Genomic DNA, 10,981 nt, shown 5'->3' on the forward strand with positions numbered 1-10,981 from the left:
CTATAACAACAACAGAGTGTTATATTCAGGCTGATACTATAACAACAACAGAGTGTTATATTCAGGCTGATACTAAAACAACAACAGAGTGTTATATTCAGGCTGATACTAAAACAACAACAGAGTGTTATATTCAGGCTGATACTAAAACAACAACAGAGTGTTATATTCAGGCTGATACTATAACAACAGAGTGTTATATTCAGGTGGCAGGCTGATACTATAACAACAACAGAGTGTTATATTCAGGCTGATACTATAACAACAACAGAGTGTTATATTCAGGCTGATACTATAACAACAACAGAGTGTTATATTCAGGCTGATACTATAACAACAACAGAGTGTTATATTCAGGCTGATACTATAACAACAACAGAGTGTTATATTCAGGCTGATACTAAAACAACAACAGAGTGTTATATTCAGGCTGATACTAAAACAACAACAGAGTGTTATATTCAGGCTGATACTATAACAACAACAGAGTGTTATATTCAGGCTGATACAACAACAACAGAGTGTTATATTCAGGCTGATACTATAACAACAGAGTGTTATATTCAGGTGACAGGCTGATACTATTCAGGTGTTATATTCAGGCTGATACTATAACAACAACAGAGTGTTATATTCAGGCTGATACTATAACTACAACAGAGTGTTATATTCAGGCTGATACTATAACTACAACAGAGTGTTATATTCAGGCTGATACTATAACAACAGAGTGTTATATTCAGGTGGCAGGCTGATACTATAACAACAACAGAGTGTTATATTCAGGCTGATACTATAACAACAACAGAGTGTTATATTCAGGCTGATACTATAACAACAACAGAGTGTTATATTCAGGCTGATACTATAACAACAACAGAGTGTTATATTCAGGCTGATACTATAACAACAGAGTGTTATATTCAGGCTGATACTATAACAACAGAGTGTTATATTCAGGCTGATACTATAACAACAACAGAGTGTTATATTCAGGCTGATACTATAACAACAACAGAGTGTTATATTCAGGCTGATACTATAACAACAACAGAGTGTTATATTCAGGCTGATACTAAAACAACAACAGAGTGTTATATTCAGGCTGATACTATAACAACAACAGAGTGTTATATTCAGGCTGATACTATAACAACAGAGTGTTATATTCAGGTGGCAGGCTGATACTATAACAACAACAGAGTGTTATATTCAGGCTGATACTATAACAACAACAGAGTGTTATATTCAGGCTGATACTATAACAACAACAGAGTGTTATATTCAGGCTGATACTAAAACAACAACAGAGTGTTATATTCAGGCTGATACTAAAACAACAACAGAGTGTTATATTCAGGCTGATACTATTACAACAACAGAGTGTTATATTCAGACTGATACTATAACAACAACAGAGTGTTATATTCAGGCTGATACTATTACAACAACAGAGTGTTATATTCAGGCTGATACTATAACTACAACAGAGTGTTATATTCAGGCTGATACTATAACTACAACAGAGTGTTATATTCAGGTGACAGGCTGATACTATAACAACAACAGAGTGTTATATTCAGGCTGATACTAAAACAACAACAGAGTGTTATATTCAGGCTGATACTATTACAACAACAGAGTGTTATATTCAGACTGATACTATAACAACAACAGAGTGTTATATTCAGGCTGATACTATTACAACAACAGAGTGTTATATTCAGGCTGATACTATAACTACAACAGAGTGTTATATTCAGGCTGATACTATAACTACAACAGAGTGTTATATTCAGGCTGATACTATAACAACAACAGAGTGTTATATTCAGGCTGATACTATAACAACAACAGAGTGTTATATTCAGGCTGATACTATAACAACAACAGAGTGTTATATTCAGGCTGATACTATAACAACAACAGAGTGTTATATTCAGGCTGATACTATAACAACAGAGTGTTATATTCAGGCTGATACTATAACAACAACAGAGTGTTATATTCAGGCTGATACTATAACAACAACAGAGTGTTATATTCAGGCTGATACTAAAACAACAACAGAGTGTTATATTCAGGCTGATACTAAAACAACAACAGAGTGTTATATTCAGGCTGATACTATAACAACAACAGAGTGTTATATTCAGGCTGATACAACAACAACAGAGTGTTATATTCAGGCTGATACTATAACAACAGAGTGTTATATTCAGGTGACAGGCTGATACTATAACAACAACAGAGTGTTATATTCAGGCTGATACTATAACTACAACAGAGTGTTATATTCAGGCTGATACTATAACTACAACAGAGTGTTATATTCAGGCTGATACTATAACAACAACAGAGTGTTATATTCAGGCTGATACTATAACAACAACAGAGTGTTATATTCAGGCTGATACTATTACAACAACAGAGTGTTATATTCAGGCTGATACTATAACAACAACAGAGTGTTATATTCAGGCTGATACTATAACAACAGAGTGTTATATTCAGGCTGATACTATAACAACAGAGTGTTATATTCAGGCTGATACTATAACAACAGAGTGTTATATTCAGGCTGATACTATAACAACAGAGTGTTATATTCAGGCTGATACTATAACAACAACAGAGTGTTATATTCAGGCTGATACTAAAACAACAACAGAGTGTTATATTCAGGTGACAGGCTGATACTAAAACAACAACAAGAGTGTTTTATTCAGGTGAATTACAAAGCTTCAGTTCCGATTCAGATTGAATCGATCAGTACCCTGTAAATTCAAATAACTCAAATAACTTGTTGTTGTTGACATGGCAGGATATGATTGAGTGATTTCACCTGAAACAGGACTGATGTATTGAGTTGAAGGAACTCAGGCAGGATAATAGGAAAACGTTGAGTTGACGTGTGTTACATGTTGGGACATATGCATAGACCTTCTGGCAAGGTTTTAGTGACCCGTTCTGTAGTGTCTGGTCCTGTAGTGTCTGGTCCTGTAGTGTCTGGTCTGGTGTCTGGTCCTGTAGTGTCTGGTCCTGTAGTGTCTGGTCCTGTAGTGTCTGGTCCTGTAGTGTCTGGTTCTGTAGTGTCTGGTCCTGTAGTGTCTGGTTCTGTAGTGTCTGGTCCTGTAGTGTCTGGTCCTGTAGTGTCTGGTCCTGTAGTGTCTGGTCCTGTAGTGTCTGGTCCTGTAGTGTCTGGTTCTGTAGTGTCTGGTTCTGTAGTGTCTGGATTTAGTGACCCGTTCTGTAGTGTCTGGTTCTGTAGTGTCTGGTTCTGTAGTGTCTGGTCCTGTAGTGTCTGGTCCTGTAGTGTCTGGTCCTGTAGTGTCTGGTCCTGTAGTGTCTGGTCCTGTAGTGTCTGGTCCTGTAGTGTCTGGTCCTGTAGTGTCTGGTCCTGTAGTGTCTGGTCTGGTAGTGTGTCTGGTCCTGTAGTGTCTGGTCCTGTAGTGTCTGGTTCTGGTGTCTGGTTCTGTAGTGTCTGGTTCTGTAGTGTCTGGTCCTGTAGTGTCTGGTTTGTAGTGTCTGGTCCTGTCTAGTGTCTGGTTTTGTAGTGTCTGGTTTTAGTGTCTGGTGTCTGGTCCTGTAGTGTCTGGTTCTGTAGTGTCTGGTTCTGTAGTGTCTGGTCCTGTAGTGTCTGGTCCTGTAGTGTCTGGTTCTGTAGTGTCTGGTTCTGTAGTGTCTGGTTCTGTAGTGTCTGGTTCTGTAGTGTCTGGTCCTGTAGTGTCTGGTCCTGTAGTGTCTGGTCTGGTTTGTAGTGTCTGGTCCTGTAGTGACTGGTCCTGTAGTGTCTGGTCCTGTAGTGTCTGGTCCTGTAGTGTCTGGTCCTGTAGTGTCTGGTTCTGTAGGTCTGGTTCTGTAGTGTCTGGTTCTGTAGTGTCTGGTTCTGTAGTGTCTGGTTGTAGTGTCTGGTCCTGTAGTGTCTGGTCCTGTAGTGTCTGGTTCTGTCTGGTGTCTGGTTCCTGTAGTGTCTGGTCCTGTAGTGTCTGGTTCTGTAGTGTCTGGTTTGTAGTGTCTGGTCCTGTAGTGTCTGGTCCTGTAGTGTCTGGTCCTGGTTCTGTAGTGTCTGGTTCTGTAGTGTCTGGTTCTGTAGTGTCTGGTCCTGTAGTGTCTGGTCCTGTAGTGTCTGGTTCTGTAGTGTCTGGTTGTAGTGTCTGGTTTTAGTGTCCCTGTTGTCTGGTGTAGTGTCTGGTCCTGTAGTGTCTGGTCCTGTAGTGTCTGGTTTGTAGTGTCTGGTTCTGTAGTGTCTGGTTTGTAGTGTCTGGTTTGTAGTGTCTGGTCCTGTAGTGTCTGGTTCTGTAGTGTCTGGTGTAGTGTCTGGTGTCTGGTCCTGTAGTGTCTGGTTCTGTAGTGTCTGGTCTGTAGTGTCTGTCTGTAGTGTCTGGTTCTGTAGTGTCTGGTTCTGTAGTGTCTGGTTCTGTAGTGTCTGGTCCTGTAGTGTCTGGTCCTGTAGTGTCTGGTCCTGTAGTGTCTGTGTCTGGTCCTGTAGTGTCCCTGTAGTGTCTGGTCTGTAGTGTCTGGTCCTGTAGTGTCTGGTCCTGTAGTGTCTGGTCCTGTAGTGTCTGGTTCTGTAGTGTCTGGTCCTGTAGTTCTGTAGTGTCTGGTCCTGTAGTGTCTGGTTCTGTCTGGTCCTGTAGTGTCTGGTCCTGTAGTGTCTGGTTCTGTAGTGTCTGGTCCTGTAGTGTCTGGTTCTGTAGTGTCTGGTCCTGTAGTGTCTGGTCCTGTAGTGTCTGGTCCTGTAGTGTCTGGTCCTGTAGTGTCTGGTTCTGTAGTGTCTGGTCCTGTAGTGTCTGGTCCTGTAGTGTCTGGTCCTGTAGTGTCTGGTTCTGTAGTGTCTGGTTTTAGTGTCTGGTTGTAGTGTCTGGTCCTGTAGTGTCTGGTCCTGTAGTGTCTGGTCCTGTAGTGTCTGTGTCCTGTCCTGTAGTGTCTGGTCCTGTAGTGTCTGGTTCTGTAGTGTCTGGTCCTGTAGTCTGGTTGTGTCCTTCTGTAGTGTCTGGTTTGGTAGTGTCTGGTCCTGTCTGGTAGTGTCTGGTCCTGTAGTGTCTGGTCCTGTAGTGTCTGGTTCTGTAGTGTCTGGTTCTGTAGTGTCTGGTTCTGTAGTGTCTGGTCCTGTAGTGTCTGGTCTGGTCCTGGTCCTGTAGTGTCTGGTAGTGTCTGGTCCTGTAGTGTCTGGTCCTGTAGTGTCTGGTCCTGTAGTGTCTGGTTTGTAGTGTCTGGTTCTGTAGTGTCTGGTTCTGGTGTCTGGGTTTGTAGTGTCTGGTTCTGTAGTGTCTGGTTCTGTAGTGTCTGGTTCTGTAGTGTCTGGTTCTGTAGTGTCTGGTCCTGTAGTGTCTGGTTCTGTAGTGTCTGGTCCTGTAGTGTCTGGTTCTGTAGTGACTGGTCCTGTAGTGTCTGGTCCTGTAGTGTCTGGTCCTGTAGTGTCTGGTCCTGTAGTGTCTGGTTTTAGTGTCTGGTTCTGTAGTGTCTGGTTCTGTAGTGTCTGGTCCTGTAGTGTCTGGTCCTGTAGTGTCTGGTTCTGTAGTGTCTGGTCCTGTAGTGTCTGGTCCTGTAGTGTCTGGTCCTGTAGTGTCTGGTTCTGTAGTGTCTGGTTCTGTAGTGTCTGGTTCTGTAGTGTCTGGTCCTGTAGTGTCTGGTCCTGTAGTGTCTGGTCCTGTAGTGTCTGGTTCTGTAGTGTCTGGTCCTGTAGTGTCTGGTTCTGTAGTGTCTGGTCCTGTCTGGTCCTGTAGTGTCTGGTTCTGTAGTGTCTGGTCCTGTAGTGTCTGGTTGTCTGGTCCTGTAGTGTCTGGTCCTGTAGTGTCTGGTCTGGTTCTGTAGTGTCTGGTCCTGTAGTGTCTGGTTCTGTCTGGTCCTGTAGTGTCTGGTTCTGTAGTGTCTGGTCCTGTAGTGTCTGGTTCTGTAGTGTCTGGTCTGTAGTGTCTGGTCCTGTAGTGTCTGGTTCTGTAGTGTCTGGTTCTGTAGTGTCTGGTCCTGTAGTGTCTGGTCCTGTAGTGTCTGGTCCTGGTAGTGTCTGGTTCTGTAGTGTCTGGTCCTGTAGTGTCTGGTCCTGTAGTGTCTGGTCCTGTAGTGTCTGGTTCTGTAGTGTCTGGTTCTGTAGTGTCTGGTTCTGGTAGTGTCTGGTCCTGTAGTGTCTGGTTTTAGTGTCTGGTTCTGTAGTGTCTGGTCCTGTAGTGTCTGGTCCTGTAGTGTCTGGTCCTGTAGTGTCTGGTCCTGTAGTGTCTGGTTCCTGTAGTGTCTGGTTCTGTAGTGTCTGGTCCTGTAGTGTCTGGTTTTAGTGTCTGGTTGGTCCTGTAGTGTCTGGTCCTGTAGTGTCTGGTTCTGTAGTGTCTGGTCCTGGTAGTGTCTGGTTCTGTGTCTGGTGTCTGGTCCTGTAGTGTCTGGTCCTGTAGTGTCTGGTCCTGTAGTGTCTGGTCCTGTAGTGTCTGGTTTTAGTGTCTGGTCCTGTAGTGTCTGGTCTGGTCTGGTTCTGTAGTGTCTGGTTCTGGTAGTGTCTGGTTTTAGTGTCTGGTTCTGTAGTGTCTGGTCCTGTAGTGTCTGGTTCTGTAGTGTCTGGTTCTGTAGTGTCTGGTTCTGTAGTGTCTGGTTCTGTAGTGTCTGGTCCTGTAGTGTCTGGTCCTGTAGTGTCTGGTTCTGTCTGGTTCTGTAGTGTCTGGTCCTGTAGTGTCTGGTTCTGTAGTGTCTGGTTCTGTAGTGTCTGGTCCTGTAGTGTCTGGTCCTGTAGTGTCTGGTTCTGTAGTGTCTGGTTCTGTAGTGGTCTGGTTGGTTCTGTAGTGTGTCTCTGGTGTCTGGTCCTGTAGTGTCTGGTTCTGTAGTGTCTGGTTCTGTAGTGTCTGGTTCTGTAGTGTCTGGTTCTGTAGTGTCTGGTGTCTGGTTGTCTGGTTCTGTAGTGTCTGGTCCTGTAGTGTCTGGTTCTGTAGTGTCTGGTCCTGTAGTGTCTGGTCCTGTAGTGTCTGGTCCTGTAGTGTCTGGTCCTGTAGTGTCTGGTCCTGTAGTGTCTGGTTCTAGTGTCTGGTCCTGTAGTGTCTGGTCCTGTAGTGTCTGGTCCTGTAGTGTCTGGTCCTGTAGTGTCTGGTCCTGTAGTGTCTGGTCCTGTCTGTGTCTGGTTCTGTAGTGTCTGGTCCTGTAGTGTCTGGTCCTGTAGTGTCTGGTCCTGTAGTGTCTGGTTCTGTAGTGTCTGGTTTTAGTGTCTGGTTGTAGTGTCTGGTCCTGTAGTGTCTGGTCCTGTAGTGTCTGGTTTTAGTGTCTGGTTCTGTAGTGTCTGGTTCTGTAGTGTCTGGTCCTGTAGTGTCTGGTCCTGTAGTGTCTGGTCCTGTAGTGTCTGGTTCTGTAGTGTCTGGTCCTGTAGTGTCTGGTCCTGTAGTGTCTGGTCCTGTAGTGTCTGGTCCTGTAGTGTCTGGTCCTGTAGTGTCTGGTTCTGTAGTGTCTGGTCCTGGTCCTGTCTGGTTCTGTAGTGTCTGGTCCTGTAGTGTCTGGTCCTGTAGTGTCTGGTCCTGTAGTGTGGTCCTCTGGTCCTGTAGTGTCTGGTTCTGTAGTGTAGTGTCTGGTCCTGTAGTGTCTGGTCCTGTAGTGTCTGGTCCTGTAGTGTCTGGTTCCTGTAGTGTCTGGTTCTGTAGTGTCTGGTCCTGTAGTGTCTGGTCCTGTAGTGTCTGGTCCTGTAGTGTCTGGTTTGTAGTGTCTGGTTTGTAGTGTCTGGTCCTGTAGTGTCTGGTCCTGTAGTGTCTGGTGTCTGGTAGTGGTCTGGTGTCTGGTGTAGTGTCTGGTCCTGTAGTGTCTGGTTCTGTAGTGTCTGGTCTGGTGTCTGGTAGTGTCTGGTCCTGTAGTGTCTGGTTCTGGTTCTGTAGTGTCTGGTTCTGTAGTGTCTGGTTCTGTAGTGTCTGGTTCCTGTAGTGTCTGGTTCTGTAGTGTCTGGTTCTGTAGTGTCTGGTTCTGTAGTGTCTGGTTTGTAGTGTCTGGTCCTGTAGTGTCTGGTTCTGTAGTGTCTGGTTCTGTAGTGTCTGGTTTGTAGTGTCTGGTGTAGTGTCTGGTTTTAGTGTCTGGTTCCTGTAGTGTCTGGTTCCTGTAGTGTCTGGTTCTGTAGTGTCTGGTTCTGTAGTGTCTGGTCTGGTTCTGTAGTGTCTGGTTCTGTAGTGTCTGGTCCTGTAGTGTCTGTGTCTGTAGTGTCTGGTCCTGTAGTGTCTGGTTCTGTAGTGTCTGGTTCTGTAGTGTCTGGTTCTGGTTTGTAGTGTCTGGTCCTGTAGTGTCTGGTTGTAGTGTCTGTAGTGTCTGGTTCTGTAGTGTCTGGTCCTGTAGTGTCTGGTCCTGTAGTGTCTGGTCCTGTAGTGTCTGGTCCTGTAGTGTCTGGTCCTGTAGTGTCTGGTTCTGTAGTGTCTGGTTCTGGTAGTGTCTGGTCCTGTAGTGTCTGGTCCTGTAGTGTCTGGTTCTGTAGTGTCTGGTCCTGTAGTGTCTGGTCCTGTAGTGTCTGGTTCTGTAGTGTCTGGTTCTGTAGTGTCTGGTTCTGTAGTGTCTGGTTCTGGTGTCTGGTCTGTAGTGTCTGGTCCTGTAGTGTCTGGTCCTGTAGTGTCTGGTTCTGTAGTGTCTGGTCCTGTAGTGTCTGGTCCTGTAGTGTCTGGTTCTGTAGTGTCTGGTTCTGTAGTGTCTGGTCCTGGTAGTGTCTGGTCCTGGTAGTGTCTGGTTCTGTAGTGTCTGGTCCTGTAGTGTCTGGTCCTGTAGTGTCTGGTCTGGTTCTGTAGTGTCTGGTTGTGTAGTGTCTGGTCCTGTGTCTGGTAGTGTCTGGTCCTGTAGTGTCTGGTCTGGTGTCTGGTCCTGTAGTGTCTGGTCCTGTAGTGTCTGGTTCTGTAGTGTCTGGTTTTAGTGTCTGGTTCTGTAGTGTCTGGTCCTGTAGTGTCTGGTTCTGGTAGTGTCTGGTCCTGTAGTGTCTGGTTCTGTAGTGTCTGGTTCTGTAGTGTCTGGTCCTGTAGTGTCTGGTTCTGTAGTGTCTGGTTCTGTAGTGTCTGGTCCTGTAGTGTCTGGTTCTGTAGTGTCTGGTTCTGTAGTGTCTGGTTCTGTAGTGTCTGGTTTTAGTGACCCGTTCTGTAGTGTCTGGTCCTGTAGTGTCTGGTCCTGTAGTGTCTGGTCCTGTAGTGTCTGGTTTTAGTGTCTGGTCCTTTAGTGTCTGGTTGTGTAGTGTCTGGTTCTGTAGTGTCTGGTTTTAGTGTCTGGTCCTGTAGTGTCTGGTCCTGTAGTGTCTGGTCCTGTAGTGTCTGGTCCTGTAGTGTCTGGTTCTGTAGTGTCTGGTTCTGTAGTGTCTGGTCCTGTAGTGTCTGGTCCTGTAGTGTCTGGTTCTGTAGTGTCTGGTTCTGTAGTGTCTGGTTCTGGTAGTGTCTGGTTTTGTCTGTGACTGGTTCTGTAGTGTCTGGTTTTATTGACCCGTTCTGTAGTGTCTGGTCCTGTAGTGTCTGGTCCTGTAGTGTCTGGTTCTGTAGTGTCTGGTTCTGTAGTGTCTGGTTTTAGTGTCCCTGTTGTCTGTAGTGTCTGGTCCTGTAGTGTCTGGTCCTGTAGTGTCTGGTCCTGTAGTGTCTGGTTTTAGTGTCTGGTCCTTTAGTGTCTGGTTGTGTGTCTGGTTCTGTAGTGTCTGGTTCTGTAGTGTCTGGTCCTGTAGTGTCTGGTCTGGTCCTGTAGTGTCTGGTCCTGTAGTGTCTGGTCCTGTAGTCTGGTTCTGTAGTGTCTGGTCCTGTAGTGTCTGGTCCTGTAGTGTCTGGTCCTGTAGTGTCTGGTCCTGTAGTGTAGTGTCTGGTTTTAGTGTCTGGTCCTTTAGTGTCTGGTTGTGTAGTGTCTGGTTTGGTAGTGTCTGGTCCTGGTAGTGTCTGGTCCTGTAGTGTCTGGTCCTGTAGTGTCTGGTTCTGTAGTGTCTGGTTCTGTAGTGTCTGGTTTTAGTGACCCGTTCTGTAGTGTCTGGTCCTGTAGTGTCTGGTCCTGTAGTGTCTGGTCCTGTAGTGTCTGGTTCTGTAGTGTCTGGTTCTGTAGTGTCTGGTTTTAGTGACCCGATCTGTAGTGTCTGGTCCTGTAGTGTCTGGTCCTGTAGTGTCTGGTCCTGTAGTGTCTGGTTTTAGTGTCCCGTTCTGTAGTGTCTGTTGAAGGAGAGGGGGAGGAGATTAGAGGAGGTGAAGGAGAGGGGAGGTAGAAGGATGGAGATTTGACATGACAGCTGATGATATGAAACAGACTTCCAGGAGGTTCTGCTCAGGTCTGTTTCTGTTCTGGGTTGTGTTCATTAGGCACCAAACGGAAGAAAAGACACTGAAACAGGGAGGGAATACCTGAACATGTCCAATAAGAAACGCTCATTTTCAATTTCCATTGAAACACATTTTAATGCAGTGGGTACTAATGAATATGACCCCGTTTCTGATTGATGTGTCTGTGATTCTGCATCCCGTCTCTCCACAGCCTCCTCCCCAAAACCAACACCCCCCTGGACAGCCCTACCCCTCCCACAGCCAGCGAAGACTACCCCAGTGCTCTCCTGTTCACCTCAGTCACCCCGTCCCCCTGTCCCCTACGTCCGCACCTGGACCAGGACAGCCCAGACCACCTACTCCCCCTCCTCACCGAGCCCTGCCTCCCCATGGACCAGGACAGCCCAGACCACCTGCTCCCCCTCCTCACCGAGCGCTGCCTCCGCCTGGACAAGGGCATGCCCACAGCCACACCCAGGCTCCGCCCAGAGGGGCATCGTTTCGCAATGAGCCACAGCAACATAACTCCTGCAGGATGGTCTTGGTGAGGCAGTGTGTGTGTGTGTGTGTGTGTGTGTGTGTGTGTGTGTGTGTGTGTGTGTGTGTGTGTGTGTGTGTGTGTGTGTGTGTGTGTGTGTGTGTGTGTGTGTGTGTGTGTGTGGGGTGGGGGTCATTGAGCGTGGATGGTCTGACTCTCTTTGATATTGTACCTGAATGTGGACCCAGGAAATCCAGGGTTCTAATCCTAACCCAGGTAATCCAGGGAA

At 46.2% G+C, this 10,981-nt stretch overlaps 1 pseudogene; it reads left to right on the top strand.

Moving 5' to 3' along the window:
- LOC124020830 overlaps positions 1–10,758 on the top strand; it is a 173,298-nt pseudogene extending 162,540 nt beyond the window's left edge.
- The last annotated feature ends 223 nt before the right edge of the window (positions 10,759–10,981 follow it).

The sequence above is a fragment of the Oncorhynchus gorbuscha genome, unplaced genomic scaffold (assembly GCF_021184085.1).
Source record: "Oncorhynchus gorbuscha isolate QuinsamMale2020 ecotype Even-year unplaced genomic scaffold, OgorEven_v1.0 Un_scaffold_929, whole genome shotgun sequence".
Classification (NCBI taxonomy): Eukaryota; Metazoa; Chordata; class Actinopteri; order Salmoniformes; family Salmonidae; genus Oncorhynchus; species Oncorhynchus gorbuscha.